Source organism: Dendrobates tinctorius, unplaced genomic scaffold (assembly GCF_039654945.1).
Source record: "Dendrobates tinctorius isolate UK_male_01 unplaced genomic scaffold, ASM3965494v1 ptg000011l, whole genome shotgun sequence".
In the NCBI taxonomy this organism is placed as follows: Eukaryota; Metazoa; Chordata; class Amphibia; order Anura; family Dendrobatidae; genus Dendrobates; species Dendrobates tinctorius.
The window spans coordinates 5126037-5142261 of record NW_027361679.1 but is presented as its reverse complement, the minus strand read 5'-3'; the positions used below and the strand labels follow the sequence as shown (position 1 = coordinate 5142261).

The 16225-nt window shown below is 41.3% G+C and overlaps 1 long non-coding RNA gene across 1 annotated transcript; it reads right to left on the bottom strand.

Annotated features, from left to right (window-relative positions):
* Positions 1-345: 345 nt before the first annotated feature.
* Positions 346-10071, bottom strand: LOC141099845 (uncharacterized). The gene is made up of 3 exons (XR_012234547.1): positions 10009-10071; positions 7792-7921; positions 346-708 (listed from the first exon to the last, which is right to left on the bottom strand). It is a non-coding gene; the product is annotated as an uncharacterized lncRNA (long non-coding RNA).
* Positions 10072-16225: the final 6154 nt, after the last annotated feature.

Sequence of the window (16225 nt, the reverse complement as noted above, 5' to 3'; positions counted from 1 at the left end):
GATGATCCTTTCTCTGGATTACAGGCTGTGAATTGTTCTTAGTAACAGGATAAATCCTTCACTATGCAGTTTTCTGAAGTGAAGAGCACAGAATGTCTGCTCTTGTGGCTTTACATTAGCCTTATGTTAAATTGTCCTCTTCTTGGATTACAGCTGTGTACTGTTCCTGGTCACAGTAACCCCCTTTTTACTATTCTGGCTCCTCCTCATGACTGAGTCCCTAGTGTTCTAACTATCAGCTTCTTAGATAATTGTGTAACTTGTACTCACAAAACCAGACGTCCTCAGATAGTTTTAACTCCACAGGCAATGCGACTGTAGAAAGACCAGGAGAAACAATGCTGATTTCTTCAAAAATCTTGTATTAGTTTACAATGGACAGTAGGTAAAAAGGGGTAATTTGTACAGGGGAGTACACATGCGTCTTGAGTAATGATGACTGCTGTAGGCTAAACTGAAGAAGAAGGGAGGAAGAACCTAATACAGAGCTCAACTACAGGAGGGACATAGGGACAATTTTCACACAGTCTAATTCTACCTAGCAACAACAGGGAATTTTGCTGATTGGAGGAAGAACAAATCAAAGAGAAATATGCATTACAGATTGTTCCCATTCGTGGGACACAACAGCATGGAAACTTGAATCTTCATGCAACACAGAATCCGGACATCATAAATTGATGAGAGACTGGACAGGAAAAAGGACTCCTATAATTAAAAATACTATTAAAACCAAAGCTAATATCACAGATGACAAAAACCTCAAGACAGCCCTATAGAGTCACAGAAAAGGAACAAAGCAATTCTGTTCATTTAACCCCTTACTGCCATGTGACGTACTATCCCGTCCATGTGCCCTGGGACTTAATTCCCAGGGATGGGATAGTACGTCACAGCGATCAGCGGTTTCCACGTGGTGAGCGCCGCTGATCACGGCTAGGTGTCAGCTGATTATCACAGCTGACACCCGGCACAATTTGTCAGAGGCGGTCATAGACCGCCCCCGAAACGTTAGCCCCTTGCACACCACGATCGCAGTGTACCGGGGGTTAAAAGGAAGCATCGGCAGGGAGGGGGCTCCCTCTGTGCTTCTCGGGGCCCCCCACAGCAGCGCAATGTACAGCGCTGCTGCGGGGGGCTCCATCCCTGCAGGTCCCCGAATCCAAGATGGCGACGGGGACCTTTGAGGGCCTGCAGGGAGCTGGCTTCCTCAGTGCTTGCAAAGCGCAGGCAAGGAGGAAGCCTGTGTAGTGCCTGTGACAGATCGCTGATCTGTGATGTGACAGATCAGCGATCTGTCACAGGACAGTGATGTCCCACCTGGGACAATGTAATAAAGGTAAAAAAAAAAAGTGTAAAAATAATTTAAAAAAAAAAAATCGCTAAATTAATTTAAAAATAAAATATTCCCTAATAAATTCATTTTTTTGGAAATAAAATAAAAGCAAACAATAAAAGTACACATATTTGGTATCGCCACATCCGTAACGACACACCCTATAAAACTGTCCCATTAGTTAACCCCTTTTACGAACCCCTTAAAAAATAAAAAACGAAGCAAAAAATAATGATTTATTATCTTACCACCGAACAAAAAGTGCAATAACGCACAATCGAAAGACACATATAAATATCCATGGTACCACTGAAAACGTCATCTTGTCCCGCAAAAAAAAGAGCTGCCAAAAAGCATCATCAGCAAAAAAATAAAAAAGTTATAGCTCGCAGAATAAAGCGATGCAAAAATAATTATTTTTTTATATAAAATTGTTTTCATTGCATAAAAGCGCCAAAACATAAAAAACGACCTAAATGAGGTATCGCTGTAACCGTACTGAACAGAATAAAAGAGCTTTATCAATTTTACCGCACGCGGAACGGTGTAAACGCACCGCCCAAAATAAATTCATGAAACGCTGGTTTTTGTTCATTCTGTGTCCCAAAAATCGGAATAAAAAGCGATCAAAAAATGTTACACTCCCGAAAAGGAAACCAATAAAAACGTCAGCTCGTCCCGCAAAAAATAAGACCTCACATGACTCGGTGGGTCAAAATATGGAAAAATTATAGCTCTCAATATATGGTGATGCAAAAACTATTTTTACAATAAAAAGCGTCTTTTAGCGTGCGACAGCTGCCAAACATAAAAATCACCATAAATAGTAAATCAAACCCCCCGTTATCACTCCCTTAAGTTAGGGAAAAATAATAAAATTAAAAGAAAATGTATTTATTTCCATTTTCCCATTAGGGCTAGGGTTAGGGTTACGGCTAGGGTTAGGGCTGAGATTAGGGTTAGGGTTGGAGTTATAATTGGGGGGTTTCCACTATTTGGGCACATCAGGGGTCTCCAAATGCAACATGGCGTCTGATCTCAATTCCAGCCAATTCTGCGTTGAAAAAGTCAAATGGTGCTCCTTCCCTTCCAATCTCTGCCATGCGCCCAAACAGTGTTTTACCCCCACATATAGGGTATTAGCCTTCTCAGGACAAATTGCAAAACAACATTCGGGGTCCAATTTCTCCTGTTACCCTTAGGAAAATAAAAAATTGGGGGCAAAAATATCATTTTTGTGGAAAAAAAAATGACTTTTATTTTCACGCCCGGGCGTTATAAACTTCTGTGAATCCCTTGGGGGTTCAAAGTGCTCACCACACATCTAGATAAGTTCTGTGGGGGTCTAGTTTCCAAAATGGGGTCACTTATGGGGAGTTTCAATAGTTTAGGTACATCAGGGGCTCTCCAAACGCACATGGCACCCGCAGACCATTCCATCAATGCCTGCATTCCAAAACGTCACTACTTCCCTTCCGAGCCTCGATGTGTGCCCATACAGTAATTTTCTCCCACATATAGGGTATCAGCGTACTCAGGACAAATTGGACAACAACTTTTGGGGTCCAATTTCTCCTGTTACCCTTGGGAAAATAAAAAAAATTGGGGACTAAATGATCATGTTTGTGGAAAAAATAAGATTTTTTTATTTTCATTATAAACTTCTGTGAAACCCTTGGGGGTTCAAAGTGCTCACCACACATCTAGATAAGTTCCTTGGGGGGGTCTAGTTTCCAAAATGGTGTCACTTGTGGGGGGTTTCTACTGTTTTGGTACATCAGGGGCTTTCCAAACGCGACATGGTGTCCGATCTCAATTCCAGCCAAAAACGTCAAATGGCGCTGCTTCCCTTCTGTGCTCTGCCATGCGCCCAAATAGTCGTTTACACCCACATATGGGATATCAGCGTACTCAGCACAAATTGCACAATAACTTTTAGGTTCCTGTTACCCTTGGAAAAATAACAATTGGGGGTGAAAAGATCATTTTTGTGGAAAAAATGTAATTTTTTAATTGTACCGCTGTCGTTATAAACTTCTGTGAAGCCCTTGTGGGTTAAAAGTTCTCACCACATATCTAGATAAGTTTCTTGGGGGGTCTATTTTCCAAAATGGGGTCACTTGTGGGGGGTTTCCACTGTTTAGGTACATCAGGACTCTCAAAATGTGACATGGCGTCCGATCTGAATTCCAGCCAATTTTGCATTGAAAAAGTCAAATAACGCTCCTTCCCTTCTGAGCTCTGCCATGCGCCGAAACAGTGGTTCCCCCCACATATCAGGTATCAGCGTACTCATGACAAATTGCACAATAACTTTTGCAGTCCAATTTCTCCTGTTACCCTTGGTAAAATAAAAAAAAATTTGACCTGAATTATTTTTTTGTGATAAAAAGTTAAATGTTCATTTTTTTAAAATATTCAAAAAATTCCTGTGACGCACCTGAAGGGTTAATAAACTTCTTGAATGTGGTTTTGAGCACCTTGAGGGGTGCAGTTTTTAGAATGGTGTCACTTTTGGGTATTTTCTATCATATAGACCCCTCAAAGTGGCTTCAAATGTGATGTGGTCCGTAAAAATAAAATGGTGTTTCAAAAATGAGAAATCGCTGGTCAACTTTTAACCCATATAACTTCCTAACAAAAAAAAATGTTGGTTCCAAAATTGTGCTGATGTAAAGCAAATATGTGGGAAATGTTACTTATCAAGTTTTTTGTGTGCCATATCTCTGTGATTTAAGGGCATAAAAATTAAAAAATTGTGAAATTTTAAAACTTTTCGCCAAATTTCCATTTTTTTCACAAATAAACGCAAGTTATTTGAATTAAATTTTACCACCATCATGAAGTACAATATGTCACGAGAAAACAGTGTCAGAATCACCAGGATCCATGGAAGCGTTTCAGAGTAATTACCTCATAAAGCGACAGTGGTCAGAATTGTAAAAATTGGCCCGATCATGAACATGGAAACCACCCTTGGGGCTTAAGGGGTTAATCCATTAGGGTGAAGAGTATGCAGAGTCCAGATCCAACGGGACTCAAGCTGAGCCAATCTCTGCGACGTCCTCCCTTCACGGATGGTTGTACTGATACAATCAATACCCCTCACCCGTAGCAAGGAGGCATCACAAGAGTGGCACAACCAAAAGTGTCGCGGAATGGTCTTAAGGGAAGATGCATCCTTGTGGTCGGTGGCCGCCAAGATTCCAAACACATGTTCCCTTACACGGATTTTAAAAGGACGAGTAGTTAGCCCAATATAAATAAGTCCACAAGGGCAAGTAGCAAAGTATATCACATTACGAGTAGTACATGTAATAACTTTCCTAATATTAAATGTTTTAGATCTATCCGCATTATGGAAAGTACTGCATCTTTCTATGTTAGGACAGGCAACACAGGTACCACAAGGACTACACCCTCCAAGAACGTAGACTGAGGATTACCAGTATAATGACTCCTCACCAAAATATCGCGAAGGTTCTTCGCTCGTCTAGTGGAAATAGCAGGTCTCTCGGGGATATATTTAGAGAGCACAGGATCTGCTCTTAGGATTGGCCACGATTTAGTGAGTGCTTCCCTAACACAGGCCGACTGAGCATGGTAGTCGGTGACAAATCTCACCTTGTCATCCCTTTGTCTCATACCAGATTTATATAATAAATCATGATGTGAGGAATGTCTAGCACGATTATAAGCATGTTTGACCATTCGATGATTGTACCCTCTTTCATAGAATCTCTGTTTTAATTCCTCTGCCTGAAGTTCAAAATCTACATTGGTGGAACAGATCCTACGAAGATGAAGAAACTGTCCAATGGGTACGGATTGAATCACATGTCAAGGGCGCGCGGAGGAGGTGTGCAACAACGCATTTGTGGATGTTGATTTTCTGAATATATTAGTTTTCAGTACATCCCTCTCATCCCGTCTCAAAGAGACATCCAAAAATTGAACACTGACGGAGTCATATTGATAGGTAATGCGAATGTTTTGATCATTAGAATTTAAAGATTGCATAAACTCCTGAAGATCAATAGGGCCCTGCCAGATCAAGAACATATTGTCAATGTACCGCGCCCATAAAATGACGCGGTCCATCGACGAACTCCGATCTGACAGGGAGAGGTCCCTCTCCCACAGCCCCAGGAATAAGTTTGCATACGCCGGGGCATAGGAAGCCCCCATTGCAGTTCCCTGGAGCTGCAGGTAGAAGGACCCTTTGAAAATAAAGAAATTGTAAGTCAACATGAACTCCAACATTTCTAGAACAAAATTCTGAAATGTGCTGGGAAGATTGGACATGTTGAGATAATATTTAACAGCTCTAAGGCCATCAGAGTGCCTTATGCTAGTATATAAAGACTCAATGTCCGCCACAACCATTGTGGCCTCGTGATCAGCATGTAGGTCATCAACTAGTCTCAAAAATGACCCAGTATCTTTCAGAAATGAAGGAAGAGTTTCAACAAACGGTTGTAGTATTGAGTCAATCCATAGATTGACATGCTCCAAGAAATTCCCCACTCCAGAGATGATAGGTCGACCCGGCGGACATACACTGTTTTTATGCAATTTAGGTAACAGATATAATGTGGAGATCGTAGGTTCCCCAACAATAAGCACCAAAGCGAATTCTTTTTTAATCACCCCATTGCTCACTGCCGCATCAATGATGGTATTAAGTTGTGTTGAATAGGCCGACAGGGGGTTAAAAGTTAGTCTTTTAAAGCATGTTTTATCATTGAGTTGACGAAAGGCCTCCTTTTCATACATACTTTTAGGCCATACTCTTATGCCTCCCCTGACACTGACGCTGCCTATTATGGGGTTGTCTTGACTACGCATGCATCCATTTTTGTTTTTAACTATAGCACTAGTTTCAATATGCCAATATAGTTTTGATGTACTGTACTATTGTGCCCTGTGGAGGTGATAATGAGGCATGTTGATTTATATAAATATTTCATGATCTATGTGATGTTAGTGTTTGTTAGAGACGTTGCCTTGCCAACATGTGAACTGGTACTTCCGGGTTAAGTCTTTGATGTTTTTATGGCGCATCCGCTAAAGATGGCTGAGGCCCCAGCGTTTATTATTTAATTGTAGGCTTCATCCCAGCTTATTATCTTTTTGCGCCCTGTCATACCGCTGTGATGAATGTATCTTTTTGTCTTATTCTGGGTTGATGTAACCCGCTGTGGATGTTGTCCTGGCAACATGTGAATATTCATTTCCGGCTTGTGTCTGATTGGTCTAGGCCTCCTTTTTATACCTGTCACTTAACCACAAACCACGCCCCCTGACGAAGGCTTTGCCGAAACACGTGTCAGGGAGACGCTCATACACCGACGGCTCCTATCTTCCCCTCCTGTGCAGTCCTATTAGGAAACACCTATCGGTATGTGTATTATATTTGCCATCTATTGATTTTAACATGGTGTGACCATATCCACCTGGAGTTTTTCCATACCCTATCAATCATGATCCATTGAGGAGTTATATATATGCATACAATTCCAGGACATGTGAATGGGGAATTGGCGTAGGGGGAGATATATATATATATTATTTTGATATTTACCAGCTACCATTTTATTACTATATTGATAGTGATACCGTCGATATATGAGTGTCCCTGTGTTTTTGTGCTAATTTCACCATGGTGTTCTAATCACCTTCACTTGTTCATCTATCTATGTTAAATAAAAAATATTTTTTCTATTTTTGTAAAATACTATGGACTTTATGATCATTTTTTTTTTCCTTTGTGTTGAATTGTTATTTTACGATCAGTCTCTATAAGTGTCCATTTTCTCAGTATCAATTTTGTATTATTCCATCCACAATGTATTGTTCTGTGAAGATACTGGTGTTTTTGCTGAATTAGTTTCTCTTATATTTGAATGAGGCCCACCAGTTGTTGCCTTCTAAGGTCCATGGATGACCATAATTATAATTTTTCCTGGACAAAGTGCAAAGCCTTTATGAGTGTATGGGTGCCACAACTACACTTTGTTCACAATATTTAAAGGATGCAATACAGTTGGAGCCTTCAAGGGAGTATGGATGACCCTGTTTGTAATTTTTAGCAGGATTTGCACTTACTACATAGCATTTATGGGTCTACCACTACATTACAATTTGAAAGGTATGTGTATGAGGCCCTTCTATGTGTCTAATACAGGGTGCATATGAGTCCCTCTGAGTCCCTAATTTTTGGCAGGTCTTGCTTTCTTCATAAATTCCACTGACATTTCTTATTTTTTACTAAAACCTTCAATTTTGATTTACTTAAATTATAATTTTAAAAATGATTTTTTAAATTCTGCCTTATATTCAAGTCATTACACAGGAAAATGGGTTACTTAACATCTATTTTTTTATAAAATGCAATTTTTCGTTGATTTGGAATGTTTATTGTCAGTCCTTAAAGTGGAGTAAAAGTCCCATACCATTGTTCTCAGTAGCGATCTGGGAGTCAGAGATGCTTCCAGAGGTATTTTTAATGCCGTTCTCCTTTCATTACGCACTTTTCCCATCCATGTCAACATTTTCATTGCCCTCCAGACCTCTTTATAGGGTCTGCGAAAAAAAATGGTCGGTTTTCTCATTGACTCACATTATACTCGTTACTCGAAACGAGCATCTGAGCATTTTAGTGGTTACTCATCTCAAAGCACATGGTGTCTTAATACTGGGAACTGCATCAATCACTCATCAATCAGCTGTAATCTGTGGGTCAACCCAGCAACAAATGCTCAGTTTCCCTGCAGTACTACCACAGAAAAATAGCATTACAAAGTCTCTTCTGAAATTGGGTTTACCAGCACCCAAGTTTGAAAATGCAATGTTAACGTTGATACAGTAGATACAAGCTAGTTTTTGGAATAAATTCAGCTACATATAATCAGTGCATTTATAACGATTAGGGCGTTGCTTGCTAGGCTAACCTTTATGGAACAATATTTGGTTCCACACCTTAAGGTCTGGATAAAACTTGTTTAAAATGTATTAGCTAATGTCAACAGAAACACCCTTTGTAATAAATACAGTATGCAATGTTATATTATACTCTACTACCAGCATTTTATTATCATGATATTAGTTTGATAAAGTATATTAATAGTGTATCAATAGCAAAATACAGCTCAATATATTGTAAATCTAATATAAAAATAAAACACTAAAATAAGAGCTAAATGTTATTTTACTAGTATATACACTGACATGTAAAAGTTTGGGCGCCCCTGGTCACAATTCCTGCTATTGTGAATAGTAAAGCAAATTGAAGATGAAATGATCTCTAAAAGGCCTAAAGTTAAAGATGATACATATATAGTCATTTTTTTACATTATAATACATTACAAAAAGATAAAATGTGCTGATGCAGACGTTTGGGCATTCTAGGAGATTTGTGTGCTCAGATAACTTTGACCAAGGTTTCAGACCTTAATTAGCCTGTTAGGGTGTGTGCACAGGTTGCAGATTCCGCTGTGGAATTTTCAGTGCAGATTTTGCTAAATCCGCAGGGAAAATGACCTGCGTTTTACCTGCAGATTAAGGCTATGTGCACACGATGCAGATTTGCTGCGGATCCGCAGCGGATTTTTCCGCGCAGAAACGCTGCAGATCGGCACTGTGATTTACAGTACAATGTAAATCAATGGAAAAAAAAAAAAAAGCTGCGCAGATGGTGCAGAAAAATCAGTGCGGAATTGCTGCGGATTTAAAAGAAGTGCATGTCACTTCTTTTGTGCGGATCTGCAGCGTTTCAGTACCCCTCCAAATCCGCAGTGGCAAAAACTGCTGAAAATCCGCATCAATTCCGCGGCAAATCCGCACAAAATCCACATAAAAACAGCGGCAAAACCGCGGCTGCGGATTCTGCCAGGAGATGCAGTTTTTGTGCAGAACATTCTGCACCACTTTTCCTACGTGTGCACATAGCCTTAGTGCAGTTTTTGCGCTGATTTCCCCTGCAGTTTTACACCTGCGGATTTCTATAATGGAGCAGATGTAAAACTGCATCAGAACTGCACAAAAGAAGTGACATGCTGCAGTTTTAAATCCGCACCAAATCTGGGAGGAAAAATCTGCAGCATGTGCACAGCGTTTTTTGTTTTACATAGCCTTAAATGGTACTGTACATCACTTGCCGTTCTGCTGCAGTTCTGCAGGGCCAAATCTGCTACAGAACTGCAGAAGAATCTGCACCGTGTGCACATACCTTAGGCTATGTGCACATGTAGTTTTTTAGGTGGGCGGATTTTGGAGAGAAAACTGCAGGTAAATCCACAGGACAAAAGTCAGTTTATCTGCGGTTTTGCCTGCAGTTTTACACCTCATAAGGATGAGGTGTAAAACTGCAGTGTTTCTGCACCAAACAATTGACATGCTGCGGATTGTAAACCACGGAAAAATCAGCGTTTTAGTTTTTTTTTAAATTTTAATTAAAAATGTGAAGGACACAAGACATAAGGTCCATCACAGTTACTATAATTACAGATCAGGGAGACAACTTTATAATATCTTCACATATACCAATAGTACCAAACATATAGAGTCATTTATGCCACTTTAGATATACATATATATACATATAGGATATGCCAAACTAGTATCCACACACAATCTATTTGAACAATCTGAATAGTATAAAAGGTCTCACCCTAAAATATCTGTGTAACCGGTCACACCAAGCAGCCCCAACACGCGTTTCGCTTGGGCTTCCTCAGGGGGCTATGCATAAGTCTGTGTTCAGTCATATATATATATACCCCATACAGCTGTACCAGATCACGGCATAATGAGCGGCGCACATGGATGAGTCACATAAGGTCAAAATCTAAAAGGTTCCGGGTCATAGAACAATCACATGACCACACTATTACCATAGCAACCTCACATATCATAAACAAAAGTCAGCTTGTAAACACCCACATCATCATGAACATACTAAGCGGCGCATGTGGATGACACTCGCAGGGCCGAAAAGGACGTCCCCCCCGGCCTCCAGTGTGAAGTGCGAGTACACAGATCACCCCATAGCAATCTGAGTCTCACACCCCACACCACGGACGCCAGAAACAACGTCCCCACCCATACGCATCATAGACATGCGCACATGTTCATAGAAAACCAGGCATATAACAACATGGCCTTTATATCTCCCCATATAGAACAGCCTGCAAGAACACCGCCGGGGATCATTGGAAAGACATCAGAACCACCAAGTGATCCCGGTTCAAGTACCACACAGCACCACTCAACGAGAGTATATTCATAATTTAAATTATAAACTAATAATGAGAGACTTATTTATAAATATCAAGAACTCACCATTATATATATAACACATACATATAAAAAAAAATATATATATATAAAGTGACCAATTATAATAAAAGTTGAAAATATCATAAATATAATAATATAATCATGAAAAATGTAAATAATTAAAATCATAAGTGTCATGTCATATAACATTATACATAATGTATGCAATAACATTGAAATACCCATATTGCATATATGGAATCCTTTGGCTGAACATGGGAGCAAGTAAAACAACAAGTAGAAAGAATAATGGCTAGACTACGGACCAAGATTTGTTTTATGTTTTCACGGTGTTTTTCACTTTTTTGTTATATATTATGTTTATTATTGGTCACTTTATGATATTGTATTGTTATTGCATACATTATGTATAATGTTATATGACATGACACTTATGATTTTAATTATTTACATTTTTTCATGATTGTATTATCATCTTTATGATATTTTCAACTTTTATTACAGTATATAATTGGTCACTTTATTTATATATATATATATATATATATTTTTATATGTATGTGTTATATATATAATGGTGAATTCTTGATATTTATAAATAAGTCTCTCATTATTAGTTTATAATTTAAATTATGAATATACTCTCGTTGAGTGGTGCTGTGTGGTACTTGAACCGGTTTCCTATGAACATGTGCGCATGTCTATGACGCGTATGGGTGGGGACGTTCAACGGTATCAACGGTTTAGGATGGTGGTGGTGGTGTCATGGTGTGGGGAATTTTTTCTGGGCACTCTTTGGGCCCCTTGGTACCAATTGAGCATCGTTGCAACGCCACAGCCTACCTGAGTATTGTTGCTGACCATGTCCATCCCTTTATGACCACAATGTACCCAACATCTGATGGCTACTTTCAGCAGGATAATGCGCCATGTCATAAAGCTCGAATCATCTCAGATTGGTTTCTTGAACATGACAATGAGTTTACTGTACTCAAATGGCCTCCTCAGTCACCAGATCTCAATCCAATAGAGCATCTTTGGGATGTGGTGGAACGGGAGATTCGCATCAGGGATGTGCAGCCGACAAATCTGCGCCAACTGTGTGATGCCATCATGTCAATATGGTCCAAAATCTCTGAGGAATGCTTCCAGCACCTTGTTGAATCTCTGCCACGAAGAATTGAGGCAGTTCTGAAGGCAAAAGGGGGTCCAACCCCTTACTAGCATGGTGTACCTAATAAAGTGGCCAGTGAGTGTATATATATATGACTGAACACAGACTTATGCACAGCCCCCTGAGGAAGCCCAAGCGAAACGCGCGTTGGGGCTGCTTGGTGTGACCGGTTACACAGATATTTTCGGGTGAGACCTTTTATACTATTCAGATTGTTCAAATAGATTGTGTGTGGATACTAGTTTGGCATATGCTATATGTATATATATGTATATCTAAAGTGGCATAAATGACTCTATATGTCTGGTACTATTGGTATATGTGAAGATATTATAAAGTTGTCTCCCTGATCTGTAATTATAGTAACTGTGACGGACCTTATGTCTTGTGTCCTTCACATTTTTAGTTAAAATATTTTTTTTATATAAATAATAATGAATTAAAATCTTTTTTTTATAACTTATGAATATATTCAATAAAATACTATTTGCATATGGTATTAGATGCTCCTTATCCTATTTTGTTTACAAGTTTTCTTGGAGTATACCTTTTATTATTTTTATCACCTAGTTTTAACTCCTTTTTCTGGGATTTTTTTAATTGTAGGTCAAGTAAAAGGGGTAGAATTGGATGGGGATAAAGTTTATGTGGTGATTTGTGACGCCACCTGTGGTTTCTGGTCAGATTGACCAGCGCTGCAGTGTTGCTTCTCTGGGACAGATGTTGGTTGCAGCTGAGATGTTGAAGCCCTCCACAGGTAGAGCTGTAGTCCCAGGGCAGTAGTGATGAGTTGGTAGATGGTGAGGTAGTGTAGAGAGGAAGATGTAGCAGTGCTGGACGAATGGTGTAGAAAGAATGCGGAGGACACACTGGCATGTAGTTCAATGGGCTTTACTCACAGTTCTGCTGTACACACAGATGCCCACTTCAGTGCTGTGTCCTCCAGGTGAGGGGTCCAGACAACTTCCAGATAAGATGAAATGCACCTTTCCAGGTTTCCCAGTCAGTGTGTGCCTTTCCTGGCCGTCTCCAAACAATATGCTGCTTTTCCCGCCTTACTTCCATATCAGCACTTCACAGTTATCGTTCTGGGCCAGCAGCTGCACATCCTGTTCAGACAATGCCTCGCCGTTTCTGTGACTCTATATAGCCACCTTTCCAGTTGGACTAACTGTGGTAGGGGCGATGGTCCATAAAGTAACCAAAGCTATTGGCTTGCTAGTGGCACCCAAAGGAATGCGATCTAGGCTAGGGGCCATTCCCTTCGCGACCAGTCCGGGTCCTTCCTCCATCTGATGGCGGTCAGCATGGAATGAGACCCACGGGATAACTTTCCTACCGTGTCTCTGGAAGAACCAATATTTCCTATGAAGAATCTGCTGTTTTTAGTCCAATCCGTCCAGCAACTCCCCGTTCAAGTCAGGAGCTTCTCAGACCACATTCTTCAACTTCCCTCCCTCTGAGGGGTCTCAACCTAACTTCAGCCTAGATTCTCCCTCCTAAACTATGCTCTGCCCACCTCCCAGCACTGTTCGTGTTCCAAGCATGGAGCCATAAATTGTGCTCTGCTACACTACTGGTGGGTGTGGGATGTGGGTGTTGGAGTCTGGTCGGGTGCACTCACCTTACCTGGTTGTGGGGTACCATACCTCTGGGTGAGGTGCAGTACCTCTGTGGCAACTGGACCCGCTGGGGCGCCACACAGCCAATGGCACGGGGGATATTTCACAGGTAGAGGAAAGAATGGATTCAATGAAATTTCAACAAATTCTTGATGCAAACATAACACCATCTGTAAAAAAGATGACGTTGAAAACAGGATGGCTTCTTTAAAAGGATAATGATCCTAAACACAAGTCAAAGTCCACAATGCACTACCTCAAAAGGCACAAGCTGAAGGTTTCACAACGGTCCTCACAGTCTCCTGATATGAACATCATTGAAAATCTGTGGCAAGACCTCAAAATAGCAGTGCATGAAAGATGATCCGGGAACTTCACAGAAAAATTTTCCAAAGCAGAATCAGCCCATTTTCCTTTTTGCAATTAGTGAAATGAAAAAGATGAAAATATTTTTTTTGCCTAAAATACAAAGGAAATGTGTTATCTTTAACTTTAGCTCTTTTAAAGATCATTTCATCTTCAATATGCTTAACTGTTCAAAATAACAGTAGTTTTGACCAGGTATTTTCAAACTTTTACATGCCACTTTATATGTACAGTAACTAAAGAACTGGCTAACCTCCAGCAAATGTAAGCATGTGTGTATGATCATCTGAAAATGGAAATGATGTTCATTCTAAATGAAAATAAAGACAAAATCTTTAAGGGCAACAGTTAATTCAGATGACTTTTCATAATAAACTGTTTTGCATGTGTACATCTAACTATTGTAGAATTTGTACCATATATTTTTCAGCAGTTTTCTCTGTGGGTCTCTCCATCTTTTGTTTCATCATTTTTTAAATGTCTCTACATAGACTTCTAGAGATAGAAACTAGAGATAATCAAATAGATCTCCAAAGATTCAACTTTGAGTTTAGTTTCCTAAAATTCGTATGTCTCCCAAACAGATTGTGATTCTATTTCCTCAGATAAATACCTTACCTTCCAGCCCCTGAATTCCAAAAATTTGCACCATTTCATACATTGCCAATGCGTCACAGAGCAGACTAACTGTGTCAGGTACAGTCAGATGGGCTTCTGTGGCGCCCCTGAGGGCTCAGTTGCTACAGAGGTACTGCACCTCCTCCTGAAGTGTGATACCCCACCATCCAGGTGAGTTGGAGGCTCCTAACCACGCTCCAACACTCGCATCCCACACAACACGGTAGTTCAGCAAAGCCACATTGCGGCTCCCTGCTTAGAGTGTAGCAGAGCACCTTTGGTGGCTCCCTGCTTGGAACACGAAACAGCTGGGAGGCGGGTGGAGTTTAGAATACATAAAATAGTGGGAAGGTTTAGAATTTCAGAGAGTTCGAGGTCAGTGAGTGAGGAGAGAAGATCCCTGGGAGAAGGATGGAGGAAGGAGGTGCTGCAGCAGATCTCAGTGACCTGGGTCTGCTGGCACGGGAAAGGAAAGAAAGAGAAAGACATTGAATAGAAACCTGATCTTCAATAAGAAGGAAAGAATAGTACGGAACGTAGGAGTAAAAGGGAACAGAGGACGTGGGTTAGAGGAAGAACCCTGCCTAGAAGTTCTAAGCGCAAGGCCGGGGCCCGGTCCCTGAGGTTGTATGGACACTAATGGTTCTGCAGCAGACACCGGTGGAGTAGTGGGCTGTAAATGCACTACTCCCATCTAAGACTTGGGGGCACAACAGCAACATTGATAGTGAGCCGGTACTCAGATGTAAGGAGTCCCCGAAGCAGGCTACAGCTGTCTGCCGTACAAGTAGAGTTCTTGGGAAGATCTGTCAGGAGGAACTCCAGTGTAACTCAGTACTAGGAGATCTTCACACTTAAAGGCGCTATAGAGGAGACATTCAGAAAGGCACATGTTGGCGGAGTGTTGGAAGGGAGCGTCCTATCTTCCCTGGAGGTCGACTGAGTCCCTGACCCGGAGGACACAGCACGGAGGCAGGCACCTGTGTGTACTACAGACTGTGAGTAAAGCTTTGGAACTACAAGTCCTGGTGTCCTCCATTCATTCCTGCGCCAACACACCTGGTACCGCTACATCTGGGTACCAGCTTCTACACTGCCTGCGCCTCTCAGCTACCCCTACATCTACACTGCCCTGGGACTACAGCTCCACCTGTGGGGAGCTTCACAATCTTGGCTGCAACACACCACCAGTCCCAGAGGATCTGTATGCAGTGTTGGCTTAACATCTCCCTTTCCGAACACCACAGGTGGCGTCACGAACTATTCATCAATTCTATTTCATGGTTCTTTCACCCCCTTTTGCCATGGAGCCCCAGGGCCATGGACCGGGTCACAGCTTCCGTGACAACTCCCATTGAGATCAACGGGCCTGGTGCAGAGCACCCCGATAGCCCTGGCCGGGCGCTCCATTCTGGCAACACGAACAGGATGATGAGACCCGATGTCATCAGGTTCTGTGTGCCTAAGATTTGTTGGACTTAAAACTTTTGAGACTGTGCAGAAGACCCAATTTGATAGACTGTGAAATGAATACTAAAAATGGCCGACAGCCTGGAGAAGAAGGGCATGATCAGATGGGTGATCCTAAGAAAAGAGCGCGGACTGTCCTGCGCCTCCCCTGTCTAAACTTCTATGCAACAGCAACTTGGCCCACCCCCGAGGGGTTCGTATACTGGCTTGGTATGGAGGAGTTGGAAGAAGACGCCGCCCCAAGAAGGAGGAGCGGAAGTCAGTGGCGGGAAGGAAGCTGAGACAGGAAGAAGAAGAATGCCAGAACGCCATGATGGAAGAAGAGGGAAGGAGGCCTG